Here is a 7,783-nt window from a genome sequence, read left to right as displayed (position 1 = left end):
TATTTTAAAATTTATCACTCACAATCATTTTTTTAATGTCGCAATCATTTTTTCAGATTCAGCGTTCGTGATCTTTTATTCAAATTCATCATTCGCGAACATTTTTCTAAAGTCGCGAACTTTTTTCAATACCGGCGAACAATTTTATTATTTAATGAACATTTTTTCCATATTCATGAACATTTTTTGAAATAATGATTTTAGTTTATTTGCGTATTTCCGTCATCGGCCGTTACCTTGAGGGGCCCCCGTCTGACGTGTCACGGGTCAACGATGCCAGCTGGCCGGTTAGGCAGGGTCGGACAGTTTTTAGACTTTAATGACACATTTACCGCACTTCGAGGATTTGGATGACGATTTTCATGTTTGAGGACTTACATGACAACCATGAAATTCAGGGACCTACAATGTACTTCACTCGAACTAAAAGAACCATCTAATTTAACCACGACCCCTACCACGTCCAGGGCCATGTCTAACTCAACTTAACCAGGTTGCTCACATATCCTTAAAGACAAAGGGGGGCGGGGGAAGGGGTGAATCCCATCGCCATACTCTTTGTACATGTGACCAAGGTTTCTACACATCGAGCACTAGTTTGGGAATCGTTCATATTTCACGCAAAAGATCTAGCGCTTATTATCTGGGATAAGTGAAACAACATTCTTCGTATGTTTATTAACATTGATCTTAACTTCAGCTCTGGAAAAAATCCGTCAAAATCCGGTGACTTTGACTCAGCATAGATAAATTCGCTAACCTTCCCTGCTAGTGATTTCAGTAACAACACATACTCATCTGGTAGGTCATGGATTTAGGTCCATATCTTTAGAGAATCGAGCTTGATCGGCAAGGGTTATGTAAACCCTTCGTATGGCGCAAACACCACGAAAATTCCAAGGCCCTTCTTCGATAACCCATTTTGAATCGTCAAGGCAATAGGACTCCAAGGTGTAAAGGTTGTCATTCAGTGGACGAAATGTCACCTCCTTGGCAAAATTCCACGCCACTCTCATGTTCTTCTAAAAACTGTATTGGTTGTTGGGCTTGTCCATATGGACTCGGGCAATGGCTATCCATCATGTCAAATTAGCCGTCAGTGCTTCCTCCTGTTCCACAAAAACATCATGGAGGTCATCCTCTCTAAGCCCAAGTTATTTCATCAAAGCCTCCACCTCGCTCATGTTAGTACCAGAGTCTGGAGCTCCGTTGTCGATGGAGGAAACCTAGCCCGATGAGAAGAAATTGTCGGGCGTCGAACCCTAGGTCCTCTGAATCTACTGCAGGTCCGGCCATGGCCGGACAGTGATCTATAGGATCGCCTCATGATCAGTCTGAGTCTGTCCTTATGGGAGTTTTAGAGGCAAGGGAGGCAAAATCTCAATGATGGCATCAGCGTCACTGAGAGGAAAAGCTAGCCCTAGCGTGAGGGGGAAAAGAGGTCTTGATGATGTCCAATAGAGTTTTTTAGACAATGGTGGTGTCCAATAGGTGATCCGCATCAGAGTTGCCCTAAGGCTTGGTTTACTGCATGTGATGTTATTTCATGTAAACGAAATTTCAATGGTGTGGCCCATGAGTTGGCCCAAATAAGCGTCGTGCGTGCGTGCGTGTGTGTGTGTACTTCAAACTTTTATAAGATGTTGGTAAAAAAAATGAAGGCTCAGAAGAAAAGAGAAAAAAAAAAGACTGGCGTCAATCCGTACTTTTAGCCCCCCTCATACCAAGTTAACAGCAACTTCAGGTGACAGGCAGTGGCTTGGCCCGGCCAGAAGTACGTGATGACTGCTTTTTGCGTCGGCAGACCCTGGAACAGCAAGCTGGTGTATATGCTTGCGTCGTCGGCAATACGTGAGTCACTACCAGACTATTTGGACCAGCAAGCTGGTGTATATGCTTGCGTCGTCGGCAATACGTGAGTCACTACCAGACTATTTGGACCAGCAAGCTGGTGTATATGCTTGCGTCGTCGGCAATACGTGAGTCACTACCAGACTATTTGGACCAGCAAGCTGGTGTATATGCTTGCGTCGTCGGCAATACGTGAGTCACTACCAGACTATTTGGACCAGCAAGCTGGTGTATATGCTTGCGTCGTCGGCAATACGTGAGTCACTACCAGACTATTTAGACCGGGACGTAGGATTCGTAGCAAGCTGTGTGGTACTATTGTTTCTTTCGGCACGGTGTGGTACTCGTTCACGGCCCAGCGAGCCACCTCGATCGTCTTCCGTCCAGCTAAGTTGTGCCTTTCCCTGGGGAAAAAAAGCCTAAACTGTGCCTCTTGTCCTCCGGGGTCATCAGCACCGTGCTTCATCTCGCCGACGACTAAGCACCATGCCGACCTCATGCATCTCTGGTTAGTTTCAAAGCTACGTAGTATTGTACACATGCAAATTTTTATACTAGCCTGTTGTAACAAGATGCAATCAATCGTCTAAAAGAAGTTTAGAGATGCAATTAACAATCGCAATCCTGACGCATCTGGTTGGCTCGACAAAACTGAGCTAGCCAACTCTTCATTTGCCATTGGATTCATTAAGTACTCTCGTTTCCATGGACTGTTCGATCAATGCTCGCCGGTTCTCCTCACCTGCTCCGGCCCCAACCACCACGACAACACATGCTTAGCAAAGCTTCAAACTCGGCAAAATCACCACAAGAACCATTGGCGTTATATACGCAACACGTACACGCATCTCCAGTCCAGTCCAGGTCACCACGGCTTTCCATCGATACAATATCAAGAGGTGCTCCCGGTCTGACCATGGCAGTGGCGCTGGTGGCCATTTATACCCCGGCCAGGAAGAGAGGCGCTTCTATCGGGTCATCTTCCATCGGAGGCACCGCGACCTTATCGTTGACTCCTACCTTCCTTTCGTACTCGGCGAGGGCCGCGCTCTCCCTGTAAAGAACCGCCAACACCGCCTCTTCACCAACAATGCTAGCGGGACCTGGAACCCCTACCGGGGCAAAAGCGTCTGGAGCAATGCCCCCTTGAGCACCCCGCCACCTTTGACACGCTCGCCATGCACCCCGATGAGAGGGAAGCTGTCATCGACGACCTCATGGCGTTCCAAGAGAGCAAGGAATACTATGCCAAGGTCGGCAAGGCATGGAAGCACGGGTACCTCCTTTACGGACCGCCCGGCACCGGCAAGTCCACCATGATCGCCGCCATGGCCAACTTCCTCAACTATGACGTCTATGACCTCGAGGTCACAGCGATCAAGAACAACAACGAGTTGCGGAAGCTCTTCGTTGAGACAACAAGCAAGTCTACCATCGACTGCTCCATCGACCTCACTGGAAAACACCGCACGGACAAGAAGGCCTCAAGCAACAAGGACCCAGACAACAATGACAATCCCAAGCTACCGATAGACCCGGAGAAGGACGATGCCACCAAGGTGACGCCTTCAGGCCTGCTTAACTTCATCGACGGGTTGTGGTCTGCTTGCGGAGGTGAAAGGACTATCATCTTCACCACCAACCACAAGGAGAAGCTAGACCCGGCGCTGATCCGGCGGGGCAGGATGGACAAACACATCGAGATGTCCTACTGCCGCTTTGAGGGCTTCAAGGTGCTCGCCAAGAACTACCTAGATGTCATCGGGCACGAGCTATTTGGGGAATTCAAAGCCTGCTCAACGAGACTGACATGTCGCCAGCTGATGTTGCAGAGAACCTGATGTCCATGTCGAACAAGAAAAAGAGGGACCCAGACATGTGCTTAACAGGCCTCATCGAGGCGCTCAAGCAGGCCAAGGAGGAAGCGGTGGCAGCCAAGGCCAAGGAGGCAGAGGAGGGTCAAGCGAAGAAAGCCAAGGAGAAAGAGGAGGCAGAGATGAGGAAAGCCAAGGAGAAAGGCAAAGAGAAGAATAAAGCACCTGAGGAATCCCACAGAGATACTCCCTCCGTCCAAAAATTCTTGTCTTAGATTTGTCTAGATATGGATTTATCTAATACTAAAACGTGACTTGATATATCCATATTTAGACAAATTTAAGACAAGAATTTTGAGACAAAGGGAGTATTAAGCAAGGTGAGGTGACGTAACGGCAGGAAGCCAAGGAAAAGGAGTGAACTTGTTCACTAGTGCTCCCTTACAAAACAAAAATGCAGTGTTTGTTCAAAGCAAAATAATGCACCTCCCAACTGAAACGATATTTCTTTCTTCTTTCACTTGTAATGCTGGTGCTGCTGCTATAAGGCGTGCAACAATACAAAATGCTACTGTCATATGAACCATACGCTTTACCAACACCAAAAGGCTAACTTGTTTTTTACTGGGAATTAAAAATAAACATGGTATCATGCAGGCTTCCTTACCATGTCCCCAACCCAATGTCGCTACTACGCATGACAGTGACAATACGCAATTAGCAATCCGAAATTCTCCTGCTTCTGGAGTTAATTAAGCAGCCCAAATCTGAATTGGCCCTTTCAATAATTAATTTAACTAATTAAGCAATCCAATTCTGCATTCTTTCAGCTCTGAGCAAATGCTAACATGATATTGTTACAAGAACAGAACAAAAACAGAGCGTCGTTTACAAAAGACAGCAGTCTGGCATATATAACTTGCCTATAGAACTTCCTTGTTCTGATGAAGTATACAAATGCTACAGCAGACCCGAAGACACATGCCAATGATCAGGAAGGAGAATTCGAAGCATTGCTTACCAGCGTAGGCAAGCTCACAAACAAGTCAAACGGTGCAAATTTTGACCGAATTCCTAGAAAAAATATCCAGAATTTGAACGCCAAATTAGTATCACTAAATACATAGTGTTGTAGTTATTCGTTGTTTTTCCTACAAAGGTTGTCCACTTTACACCGCTTGACTATAGGCAATCTTTATATGCCTTCTTCTTTTGGGATCAGACGGAGTACAATAATTTCGCCACCAGGTATGTCAGCTATATTTAGTTATTTTATTTTTGATGATATATAACTAGGACAATGAAAAATTTAATCACATAAAACTTAGTGTGCATGAGAATAATTGGCTGTGGTATATAACTGTTCATGTGTTGCATGTTTGCAATCTTGTGGTTATTAATGAATTGAGATTTATACTTTGCTAATTGTTTACATGATTAGTGTTTGACTATTAGTGTCTTGTTGTTTAGATAGTTCATTAGTTTAATAAGGTGGCTGACTGTGAAGTGTTCATTGTTAATTGTTAGTTGCTCACTGAGATTGTATTGCGTTAATTCTTTAGTGCTGATTGTACATTGATCTTTGTTTCTTACTGAATTTCAATACTCATTGTTTAGTTAATACTATTATAATAAGCTGGCAGTGCTTAATTAACAATGTTTCAAATAATTGCCCTTGGTCAATAGTTATCATTCAGTTTGCCAGTGAATACGGAAAATTGTCATATGGTGCTTAAGTAGTCATATTTTTATACCAAGTTCCAAAACAACTGCCATTGTCATTTCTTATAACTTATCTGTTCTCTCTAGTTTACTATAACATATCTAAGTCATTTAGCTCATTGCCATGTTTTTTTCATAATTTTGTAGGAAGGAATAATTGTGGAGTAATTTAGTGGATTGTTTTAGAATGGCCAGACTCAATGGAGAAGGCACTGGCTCCTTTACGAGAGCAAGACAGATAGGACGAGGGACAATCCAGGGAGTTCATTTCAAGTTCACAATCAAAATCGAGAGAAAAACAAACTAGAGGAGAAGTCAGTTGTTGATGTTAACTGCCTCTTGGATGCCCAGGAGCAGATGGCCATGGAGTTCAACTATCAGCAGTTTAAGACGCCCAATGAATAGGAGAAGATGGCTAACTGGACAATTCAGGCGGTAACTTGAAGGGAGAGCTGGCAGAGAAAGAGGAGACACCAAGCAGCGAGAAAAGGCTGACATATGGAAGCACCATCAGTGTGCACACGCTAATGTGCTTTGGAACCTGAATTTTAACCATTTGAAAGAGAAAGAAAGGCTTACATAAGAGATGGTAAATTGGCGTTTCAGTGGGTCGTTCTGGCAACGGTTGGTTATTCGGTGGTCCAAAGCCCTTGATGTAATATTTATTATGTTTGAGATACTTTCTACTTCCGGCGAATTTTTCTCGGGAAATATTTGTATACAACCGACCAACCCAACTTTGTGTCGGCCGCTCGCGCGTCGCTCGTTCCGAACTAGTCGTGCATCTCACATCTACTACCTTATATCCTTAGCCGATCCATGTTATCTCTCCCACCCGCATCTCTATCTTCCCTGCGTCGACGACCGCCCACCTCCTTCTCCGCTGCATCGAAAACCGCCCACCTCCTGCTGACCCGCGTCGCACCCACGGAGCCGCCACCACGCGCTAGATTTGCTGCGACCGGCACCGTGCTCGCCGCATGCTCCACCGGCCTCGTCGCGAGCACAACAAACACCGACGAGCTCGACACCACAATTTACGAGCTACGCCTCTGACGTGGTGCTGCGTGCTGCAACCCCGACAACCATCATTGCTGGACATGGCGGTCACAGGAGATGCAAACGACAACCGTCTGCGCTGGAGCGAGGTGCATTTCTGGTGGCGTGAGTCGACTTGCTACAACCGGCACGATTTTGAGCTACAATAGGCTTTTCGTTTTGCTGGAACCGACGAGTTTTTTTGTTGTGGCCAGCGACGGCGAGTCAATTTTATTGGAATTGGCTCTTTTTTCCTGGAACCGCCGACTTTTTTTGCGTCAACCCGGCAACGCCGGTGGAACTTTTTGCTTCAACCCAGCGACGCCGAGACAATTTTTTACTGGAATTGCCTTTTTTTTTTGCTACAACCGGCTATTAGTTTTGTTACTATCTCGACCGGCAGGAGCGACGTAGGGGAACCAGTGACCATGGCGAGCTGCGTCAGGTCACCACGGCGAGCTAGAATCGTGGCAGCGAGGTACTGTAACCGTGAATCGGCTTTGTTGGAACCGTTGCCGTGATGAGCTGCAATGTCACCACGGAGAACCAACGAGCTTTTATGCTTGCGGTGAGATGTTGCAAGCATGCACGTCATTGTTGGAACCAGTGCAAGTGTAGCATGCGAGGGTCAGTGCGTCGGGATCCATGGATGGTGCAACCAAGGGTGGTGGTGACGGCGAGGTGCGGTGCTTTGGACCGGTATGGCGAGGTTCAGCAGCCGAGGGCGACGGGAGCCACAGTACTAGCCGAGATGTGGGATGGGGAAGGGATGCTGGGGAAGAGCTGCACGAGAGGTGGGAGGGTGAAGGAGCTGAGCAAAAATCGTTTCAGCATATCGGACGGCCCACGCGAGTGGCATTTGATGGCTAGGGCGCGACCGGCCGAAATTTAGGCGGGTGCCTAGCATCGGCATTTTTATAATAGATCTTGGTTTTCTGAAAAAAGAAAATTAAAGGCTTATTATAAAAAAAAGACTGACGCCAATCCATACTTCTGGCCCCCCTCATGCACGACTTAACAGCAACTTAAGGTGACAGGCCCACGGCCTGACCCGGCCAGAAGTATGTGATGACTGCTTTTTGCCTCGACAGACCCTGGACCAGCAAGCTGGTGTATATGCTTTGCGTCCTCGGCGCTAAGTGGATCACTAACAGACTATTTAGACCGCGAAGTACACTCCAAAGCGAGCGGTGTGGTACTAAAAAGCATACGGCGAACGGAGCGGTGTGCTCGTTCCAGGCCCAGCAACAGCTACGCCAAGAAAAGTATTGCTTGCATGCTTGTAGTTCTTCAAAACAAAAGTATTGCATGCTTCGTCTCGCCGACGACTGAGCACCATGCATGCCACCTGCCGACCA

At 46.6% G+C, this 7,783-nt stretch overlaps 1 pseudogene; it reads left to right on the top strand.

Annotated features, from left to right (window-relative positions):
* The first annotated feature begins 1,781 nt into the window (after window positions 1-1,781).
* LOC123084223 (AAA-ATPase At3g28510-like) lies at window positions 1,782-6,066 on the top strand (annotated as a pseudogene).
* The last annotated feature ends 1,717 nt before the right edge of the window (window positions 6,067-7,783 follow it).

This window comes from Triticum aestivum, chromosome 4A (genome assembly GCF_018294505.1).
Source record: "Triticum aestivum cultivar Chinese Spring chromosome 4A, IWGSC CS RefSeq v2.1, whole genome shotgun sequence".
Taxonomy (NCBI): domain Eukaryota; kingdom Viridiplantae; phylum Streptophyta; class Magnoliopsida; order Poales; family Poaceae; genus Triticum; species Triticum aestivum.
The sequence above is the reverse complement of the archived record's forward strand: the minus strand, read 5'-3'. Positions and strand labels throughout refer to the sequence as shown.